The sequence below is a fragment of the Trifolium pratense genome, linkage group LG1 (genome assembly GCF_020283565.1).
Source record: "Trifolium pratense cultivar HEN17-A07 linkage group LG1, ARS_RC_1.1, whole genome shotgun sequence".
In the NCBI taxonomy this organism is placed as follows: Eukaryota; Viridiplantae; Streptophyta; class Magnoliopsida; order Fabales; family Fabaceae; genus Trifolium; species Trifolium pratense.
The window spans coordinates 30,990,131-31,000,123 of record NC_060059.1 but is presented as its reverse complement, the minus strand read 5'-3'; positions in this window follow the sequence as shown (position 1 = coordinate 31,000,123).

Genomic DNA, 9,993 nt, shown 5'->3' with positions numbered 1-9,993 from the left:
GTTGAATAATAATAGCAAACTATTGATGAGAGAAAATGTGTTCGTAGGTAGCATATTCTTGAACTATTTATGATAAGCTTTTAGCGAGATTTAACATTTTTCTTCTCATTTTTCATTATCGACAAAGTTAGCAAGACCACGAGGTGCGATGCGTGGCAGTGTGGAAGAAGACAGGAAAATCGTCGCCGTTGTAAGGAAAAACAAATTTGTTTATGTTGAGCAAGTTTTGTGGTTGTTATTATTATTATTATTATTATGCATGTAATAGTGTCTATTTTCTTTCTTCTACAGGAACAACAATGTCATTGCTAATAACACTATTTGTTGTTGTTGTAATTAATATGTTACTTCTTTGATGTCCTTTCATCTTTTTATATAGAGAGATATTGAAGGGTCAATCTGACAAAAAGATACAAGATGATTTGACAATGCAGTTGGATACACCTTGCATGCATACACACAAACACCATACTGCTTTAAGAAAAAAATTAAAAGTTGTCCATGATATATTTTTGGCTATTTAAGATCATAGATAAAATAATGGGAATTGTCTCTTGAGTGTGACATGAATTCACCAAACTCATTTTCAATTTTCATTATCATTATAATAATAATAACAACCGATGCAGACATCTTAAACAACCAATGCAAGAAGTCCTCTACAACAATGATAGCACGACGACGAAACTGCGAAATGGTGAGACAATGAGGTGTGTGTGGCTGTGTGTGGAGAATAAGAGAAAAAACCGCAGTCATTGTAAAGATAAATTATCTCGTGTATGTCAAAGCAGGCTTCGTCGTTGTTGTTATTGTTGTCGTTATTATTAATTATTATTATTATTATTATTATTATTATTATTATTATTATTATTATTATTATACTAAAAATATTAATAACAACAACTGCCAAGCTTGCTGCGACATAAACAAACTTATTTTTCTTTACAACGGCGACCATTTTTCTCCATTCTTGTTCACACAAAGCCACGCATCACATCATTGTATCTTTGTTAATGTAGGAAGTATTGTTCATGCTAGTATTGACAGACATATGAGAACACAACCAAGCCTAACAACACACCAATAATAACTTGATGTTCAAACAAATAGTGTTATTAGCAATGACACTGTTGTTTCTGTAGAATAGAGAAAAATGGACAATGTTACATGCATAACATGCATAATAATAATGATAATAATAATAATAATAATAATAATAATAATAATAATAATAATAATAATAATAATAATAATAATAATAATAATAATAATAATAATAATAACAACAACAACAACAACAATAACAATGGCGTCAACACACCAGCAACTTAATGTTCACACAAATAATAATGCTAGGATTAACACAGATGTTTTGTAGAAGAAAAATGGTCACTATCAAAACATGGCTATGGTGGAAAATACAACAAGTGTTCTTACTTTTTCTATGTAAATCAATTTAAAGGTGATCAATTGATAAAAGTAGTAAGCACAAATATAAGAAAAATAATTCAATAGACTTTGTGGAAGAATAAGATTTTTGCTTTTCCTTTATTCAATTTCTGCTTAATTTTCAATAAGTCGTTTTTTCTCAGATTATTCATTCTTCATTCATCTTTCATTCTTCTGTGCTCTTTGTTTTGGGTTAATTCCCCAACAGTTCAGAAGCTATGTTGCTTTAGAGCTTGGATTACCAAACAAACCAATAGATTCATGCATAATAGTAATGTTAATGGTACATATGTTAATTTCTAATGCACCGGTACATTATATAATTAAATTAATAGATAAATGATTATTTTCTAAGGTAAATCATTTTTCTTATCATTAAAATAATTATAGTAACTACATATTATTCATCAAAACCGTCAAAAATATAAAATTCAATAGTTTTTGGATTTTTATTCATCATAATAGTCAATATTGAATTTTAAAAAAAAAATATTAGAAAAATTAGTATAATGCTTATAAACAATAAAATTGTGTTTTTTTCTTGTGATATTATTATTTCTAAAATACAATAATCGACTAATAGTTATTTAATGCATAAAAATAATCGCTAATTTAACAATTTACTGACGTGATGTACCGGTACATTCAAATTATTCGAATGTACCGTAGAAGCCCCCATATATATACTAGTATCAGGTGTTTAATGTGCATGGTCGTGTCGTGTAAGTAGACAATTCTTTTGTGTACGTGTCAAGTTTGTTTATATTTAGGATTGTGAAGTTTTGTTGAGTTTTATATATGTTCCTTTTTCTAGTCAAATGTGGAAAAATTTAAAGAAATTGTTGGGAAACTATACTTCCACAATAATATCATGTAATGATAATTGCTACATACTTGGTTTCCGGCCGCCACTCAAAAGAAAGGAAAAAAAACATAATTCTTGTTTATCCATTAGAGATGGGTGATTTGAGAATAATTTTGATCTAAAATCACCCCTCTTGATCTTTTTTTATTATATTTTTTTATTTAAATAAGTAATTTTCACATATTTTTAGGGTTTGTTTGAGTTTTTGTCTTTGTGATTTATTCGCCAGGTGTTATTTAACTCCTTTATTTTTATTTCCGTCTTGGTACTGTGTTTGTTTTGATTTCCCGTACATTTTGTTCAGATTTGTAGATTTGCTTCAATCAAAATTCAGTGCAGATTCGTGACTCTAATGTCTTCGACAAGTTACTTTCTCTCATCATTACTTTTGCCATTTATTTTTTAATATGCTTAACAAGTATCTGAGGGCACTGTTTAGCATGACCCTAATTATTAATACCAAATAGATAAAGTAAGAACACGTGTTGTATTTTCCTGCATAGGCATAGCCATGTTTTGGTGGTGACTATTTTTGTTCTACATGACATTTGTGTTAATGCTAACAACACAACACCATTTGCGTGAACATTAAGTGGTGTTGATGTGTTTGTTTGTGTTGCCAAAATGCCGTGCATGAACAACAGTATGCTTGTTGTTTCACTTCTGTGTGTGGTGAAGCGTATTGAAGAAGATGGCGAGACGGAAAAAAGGCTAAATGGAAAAACGACGAGACCGTTGTTATTGTTGTTGTTGTTATTATTATTATTACCATCATCATTACTATTATGCATGTAACAGTCCATTTTTCTCTCTTCTACAGTAACAACAGTGTCATTGCTAATAACACTGTTTGTGTGAACAAGTTATTATTGTTGTGTTTTTGCGCCTGTTAGTGTTCTCATTTGTCTGTCATTACTAGCATGAACAATACTTCCTACATTAACGGCGATACAATGAGGAATGGAGAAAAATAGTCGTCGTTGTAAAGAAAAATAAGTTTATTCATGTCGCAACAGGCTTCGTCGTCATTGTTGTTATTAATATTTTTATTATTACTACTATTACTATTATAAGTGTAACTCAATTTTGACTATTATTATTATTAATTAGCGGGTCAGGCACGGCTGTGTCTAACTTATGTCCAAAAACAAATATGCTTTAAATTATGGTGAGTTTGTTAATAAAAGATTTTTCCTGCTAAAAAATAAAAAATAAGATGTTTCTTATGTTAGGATGAGTTTGTTAATTAAAGATTTATGAAATTCATGTATTCTCTTTATATATCTTTATATATAGTATAAATTGCTCTTTATATATAGTATAGATTGCTACTATTACTAAATTGGTTGTTACAGCATCACATGTTGGTTGTTAAATAATGCACTTTCTAACAGCATCGACAGCAGAGTCATAAATATATTGTACAGTGGGTCTAGTTTTGCCCAAAATGGCAGATGCTATGAAATAATAGTGATCCAGCATACATAGATGTTGAATAATAATATGTGGGGCAAACTATTGAAGAGAGAAACTGAATTATGTACAAATTACAAGTCGGTGCTTGTAGGTAGCATATTCGTGATAAACTTTTGGCGAGATTTAGCATTTCTCAAATGATAATGACTTTGGTGAATTTGTGTTACACACAAGAGACAATTCTCGTTATTTTACCATATCTATGAACTTGAATAGCCCAAAATACAGCATAATGTTGTCTAATTGCAGGGTGATGTGAGTAAATATATATTACTCACTCTCTTTCATAATGAGTAGAAACGGCAAAACAAAAATAGTCTCTTGTAGTCATCTCACATTAGTTTGTAAATTTCACATTTATAATAATAATAATAATAATAATAATAACTGATGTAGCCATCTTAAAAAATTGATGCAAAGAAGCTTCCTACGACAAAAAATGCAAGACGAAGAAACGACGAGACGAAAAAACGGCAAGACGATGAGGTTGTTCGTGGTGGTGTGTGAGGAAGAAAGGAGGAAAATTGTCGCCGTTGTAAACAAAAACAAGTTCGTTTATGTCAGAGCAAGCTTCACCGTTGTTGTTATTATTATTATTATTATTATTATTATTATTATTATTATTATTATTATTATTATTATTACTACTATTATTATTATGCATGTAAAACTCAGTTTGGAGGCCTAAAATGATAGACAAATATGGCGAAACGACGAAACCGCGAGACAATGAGGTACGCGTGTTGCAGTGTTTGGAGAAGATGAGAGGAAAACTGTCGCATTTGTAAAGAAAAACAAGTATGTATGTCGCTAGAGACTTCATCGATGTTGTTGTTATATACTGTATTAAGTAAGTTGATTCACAAATCATTTACTATTGATTCACTAATGTCATCACTATGTTTTCTTGTGAATATGCACACTCTGTCATCATGTGGACAGAGTCCATCAGTAAGTCATGTGAAGCATTTGCAAACCACACACTTATTTAATTCCTTAAAAACAGGGTAACATCTTTTCTAACTTAGGAAATACAATTTACACATGACTTTCCCGTTTTTATTCTCATGTTAAAGGGTGAGAATCATACATTCCCATAAAATAAGGGGTAACCACCCATAATTTCCCACTCGTTTATTTTTAATTTTAATATTTTAATATTTTAATTGGATTTATTTTAAAAATATTCTAAGAAAATTTATTTATTTACCAAACAAGTTGATTGAAATAATATTCCTAAGACTAATATTTCTAGGATTATAATTTTAGAGTTTAACTAATATGCATCGACGGTGTAAAATAGTTTTACACGATCGTCCAATAAATAATCATTGTTTTACCATGCATGTCAAGAAAGTGGGTGATGTGACGGAAAACATGGTTGGTATTGGTTGACAGTGTAATATTATTTTACACCGTCGGTGCATATCAATTAAATCCATAATTTTAATCTCTGAAACGAACACACACATTGAATATGTTAGGCACGTTTGAATTAAGATGAGTTTAGTGAAATCACGGTTTGAAATTTTAAAGTGTTAAAATTGTTGTATTTCAATGTGATTAATTATATGCATGATTGAATTTAAGAGTTTCAAATTTTAAAGTTCATTTTTTAATAAAATTGCAGTATTTCACTGCAATACTATTGAAATGTTTTATTAAAAATGCAGTGTTACATTGTAATTCTATCAAACTAGTTAGCAATTAATTTAAACAAGCACATCAAGTCAAGAGTTAAATAAGTTTGTGTTAAGTTTCTGTTCACATAAAAATATAGCAAATTTTAATTTTTGTTTCTAACTGTTAAAATATATATATTTTCTCAACATTTCAAAAAAGAGATTTACTTTTACAACCCTCCTGACTACTCACGCACCCTACGAATTTTTGTTTTTACCCTTCCACTAAAATTAGTAATTTTTGAGTAATTTTACCCCTACAACCTGCTACCTAAGTAGCGGAATCATCGGTGGGCAAGTCCACTACCTTAGGCAAAGGCCTGCCAAGTGGCCAATTTTATTGGCCACTGGTGTGGCCAAAATGACAATAAATAGACACCTTCAAAAAATTGAAGGCACACACCTCTCCCACTTAGGTTTTCCTGCATTTTTTTTTTTACTTAGTTTGTTTAAATTTTCTTATTTCATGTGTAACTTTCCGCACGGTCCTTCTTCGCACGGTCCTTTGATTGTAGTTTCAATGTAATATTTGTGTCTATTGTGTAATATCTAGTCGGTACGTACCACTCTTCTATCTGCCCGTTTCCGATATTTGTGCAAGTGGTTGGTAAGTGGTGCATTCGCGACCGATATTATTTATGTAATATTTAGCTTTCCTAATGGGGAAAATTCCATATAGTTCAAACGGAAAAATTGTTCAATTTGATGCAATTTTTGTATCTAACTCTAATTTATAATGAACATTTATTTGAGTAATTTTTCATCTTCTTTATCATTTTGTTGTTGTGTTTATAGTTTGTTTCTAAGAAAAAATTTGTTTTCTGTAAAATATACGTCCGTTACTTAAGTAGCGGACGACACCTGACAAGAAATGAGAAAAAATCTCATTCATTTATTCGATAAAAATAGTGACGACGATAAAAACATAAATAAACACATGATCAGATAAATTAACTACTTCAATTAAAAACACTGACGGGTTCAAATAAAAACAATCTTCTTAGATTTAAAACATAAATAAAATAAATTAAATTACGGATCAGATAAATTAATTTCTTCAACTTCGTCCTCTCCGGGTTTCACCATTAGGGCCACTATTTCGTTGAAGGTGCTCAGACGCATCGAACTAATCGTGTTTGACAGTATAGCTTCAACGGATGTGACCAACATTGTGTCCTGCTCGATCGGTCCCTTCGTCATGTACCGAGTGAAAATAGAGAACATTGTTCTCATATCGTCGTTGGTCCGAAGCTCCATTTTTGTGAACAACACAGTTCCGTCTGCGCATACCGACGAACGGAGGTACACGATCCCGATTACCCTTCTTTGATCGCGAAAGTAGAGAAGACTATTCAGTTGGCGCTTCGGATCAGAAAGTGTAACATCATTGTGGATCTCACTAGATTCGGCGTCCCGTGGTTATAGTAGACTGCAGCTAAACTAGTGTTTGGTTGAAAATCTAAAACATTCATTTATTTTTTTTGAATTGTTGTGAATGAATGAGTGAAGGAGTGAATAAAACACCGACTCACCCCTATTTATACACGTACTGGTGCGTTTTAGACCACACAAATTCCGACCACTGTAAATCTGCTATTTAAGTAACGGACACCCTACGCAGTTAGTCCGCTACTTAAGTAGCGGATGGTCGGTGGTCAGAATTTGTGTGGTCTTTGGTAACGGTCAATGGTCAATGGACGGTGGTTTCTTAGTGGCCATTAATGAGGTTGTTGTTTTTCTTGGTCAATGGAATTCAAGCAAGATACTCCCTCCATCCCAAAACTTTAGTCTTTTTGGAGTTTTGCACGGAGATTAAGAAATGATAAGTAATGTCATTTTTACCCTTACTTTATTAAGAAAGAGAAAATATATTTAATTAATGTTTTAACTTTTGTAAGGGTATAAATGGTAAAGTATCACTAAATGTGCATTGGTTTCTTAAAAGGACTAAAGTTTTGAGACAAAATTAAAAAGTTAAAAAGACTAAAGAATTGGGACGGAGGGAGTATCTTTAAATTGGAACCTTGGTTTCATTTCTTCTTCATTCTCTTGCATTTTTTTTACGTAGTTTTGTTACTTTTAAACTTATGGTACTTAAGTGACAGACAATATTCCGTTACTTAAGTAGCGAACAAAGGTATATTGATAATTTTGTAGCGCACACCCCATAATTGGTAGTGTGACAAAAGTAAATCTCTTAAAAAAAACATGGGCAAGAGCACAAGTAGAAGAATCCATAACAATAATTTGCTGTATCTCATAAACATTAAGATTTGTACTTTTCGCACCCCCTGCAATGTCTCACTCACCCCCTGAAATGACCTAACTACCCTTCTCGCCTTGTAGAACGCGAGCACTTCGATCGCGTTGCAGAAAGCGAGTTTGTATATGTAAGTGAACTTTGAATTCACCCACCCCCCGGACATTTAACACGTTCGCTATCTAAGAGGCGAACGCATCTTAATTTAAAAGCAACGCCGTCTAGGATGCGAACACGTCTTAATTATAAGACGCCTCCATCTTCTTCTTTCCCATTTCAACAATTTCTGAAAAAACTAGGAGGAGTATTGGAAACTTGTAAAAATGAAGGTTTATTGGTCGTTTGTGGTTGAAAACAACAAAGGAAGTTATGTTTTAAACCACAATACTCCAAAACCAATTGCCTAAACCCTCAATTCTCCCAAAACCTTAGTTCTTCGAAATTGGAGGTTTCTTGGTCGTTTAGGGTCGGAATAATCAAAGGAGCAAAGAGTAATATAAGGTAAAAGTTTTGTTCCCGTTTATTCCCTTTTTTTTTTCCTGCATGCATGACTGTGTTGGTTTGCGTTGTGGTAGGCGAACGGTGAACCAGTGTTCGCTTACCAGAAAGCGATCTGAATTAAGCGAGCTATATTCTAACTGTTGTTTCTTCTATTGTCATTTGGTTTGGATAGTAGGTGTGGTGTAGGAATAATTAGCTTTTTTTTGTGATGTCTAGATATGGGAAATACATCCAAAGATGTTGATAGAGGGAAACGTGCCACTAAGGCTAGTGCATTTTCTAGGAAGGAAAAGGCGGCTCAGAACCCTCCGAAGAAGCGGTCGCGGAAAGGTCCAGCTATGTCAGATGCTGCTGAGACTGTTCACCCTGAGCATGAGGCTACGGATGTGGAGATTCAGGGCGATGATGTAGTGTGTGAGATGGAGGAGGAGGAGGAGATGGTGCATGAAGGTGATGAAGGTTCGACGCCCGGCTTGGGTAAATCTAGGGGTGGCAAAGTGGGCATGCCCGCCCCGTTTAGGCCCGCTCCGTTTAAGCCCGCCCAAAAGCGGGGCGGGGCGGGGCAACTTAGGTGTCCGAGTTCAACAACTCAAGCCCGCCCGTTTATTGGCGGGCCGGCCCGCCAAATACTTTTTTTTTAACTATTTGAATTATAACTTCACAATTCTTACCTCCTAGTTGATGTTAAAAAAATACTAGCAGATTGCATTGAGAGAAGATTGTGAAGTTAAGCAGGATGAGTTATAACTTCACACTTCCTTAAAATTCTTACCTCCTATTTTTAAACTAACAGAAAATAGGGATAATTAAGAGTTGAGAGAAGATTGCAGCAGAGAATAAGAATAATTAAACTAACAGAAACATTAATTAAGTTAATAAGTAATTTCTTACAATTACCCTTAATTAAACTAACACTTACAATTACCCTTAATTAAACTAACAGAAACATCAACTAAGTTAATAAGTAATTTATTACAATATAAGATAAAAGGATAAATACTAGCAAGTGATAATTCCCATTTGAAACAAGCAAACAACCTGTGATGCATCCAGTTCCACCAAAACATGGCTCAAAAAACTATAACTATGTCAATACCAAAAAGCCAAAGACCACAACATAGTTAAGGAAATTCAGGGACACAAAACATCAAAAAACTAGCAGCAATTAATCAATCTCAAAAGCTCTCCATCACAAACACTTCATCAATCATCTTCATCATCATCTATGTCATAAACATATGAAGCTTCGGTTGATGTCCTAGTGATAGGCATAAGCTGGAGCCTTCCACAATCCCTCTCCTCATCGTCACCCACTACAGCTACATAAAATAAAATGCAAAAAAAGTCGCAACCATATATTTTATGTAGCCAAACAATGTAAATGACATAAATCAATTAAAAAGCATGATTAAATATGATTATATACCTGAACTATTAAAACCGTGAAGCCAATTGCGAGTGCAAATCAAAGCCTCCACATTTTCTGACAATAAACGACTTCTATACTTGTTAAGAATTATTGAACCAATGCTAAAAAAAATTCAGTAAAAGTAAAAAAATATAAAAAATTAAAAAGCCGCGGGCTAACCCGCCCCGCCCCACCCGCCCCGTTTTTTAGGCGGGGGCGGGCCACCTTAAGGTAGCGAGCCGAAAACCTCAGCCCGACCCGCAAAAAATGGTGGGTCAAACGGGTCGGCCCGGCGGGCCCGGCCCGTTTTGCCACCCCTAGGTAAATCCTTACGAGGGACAGCCTGTGCCTA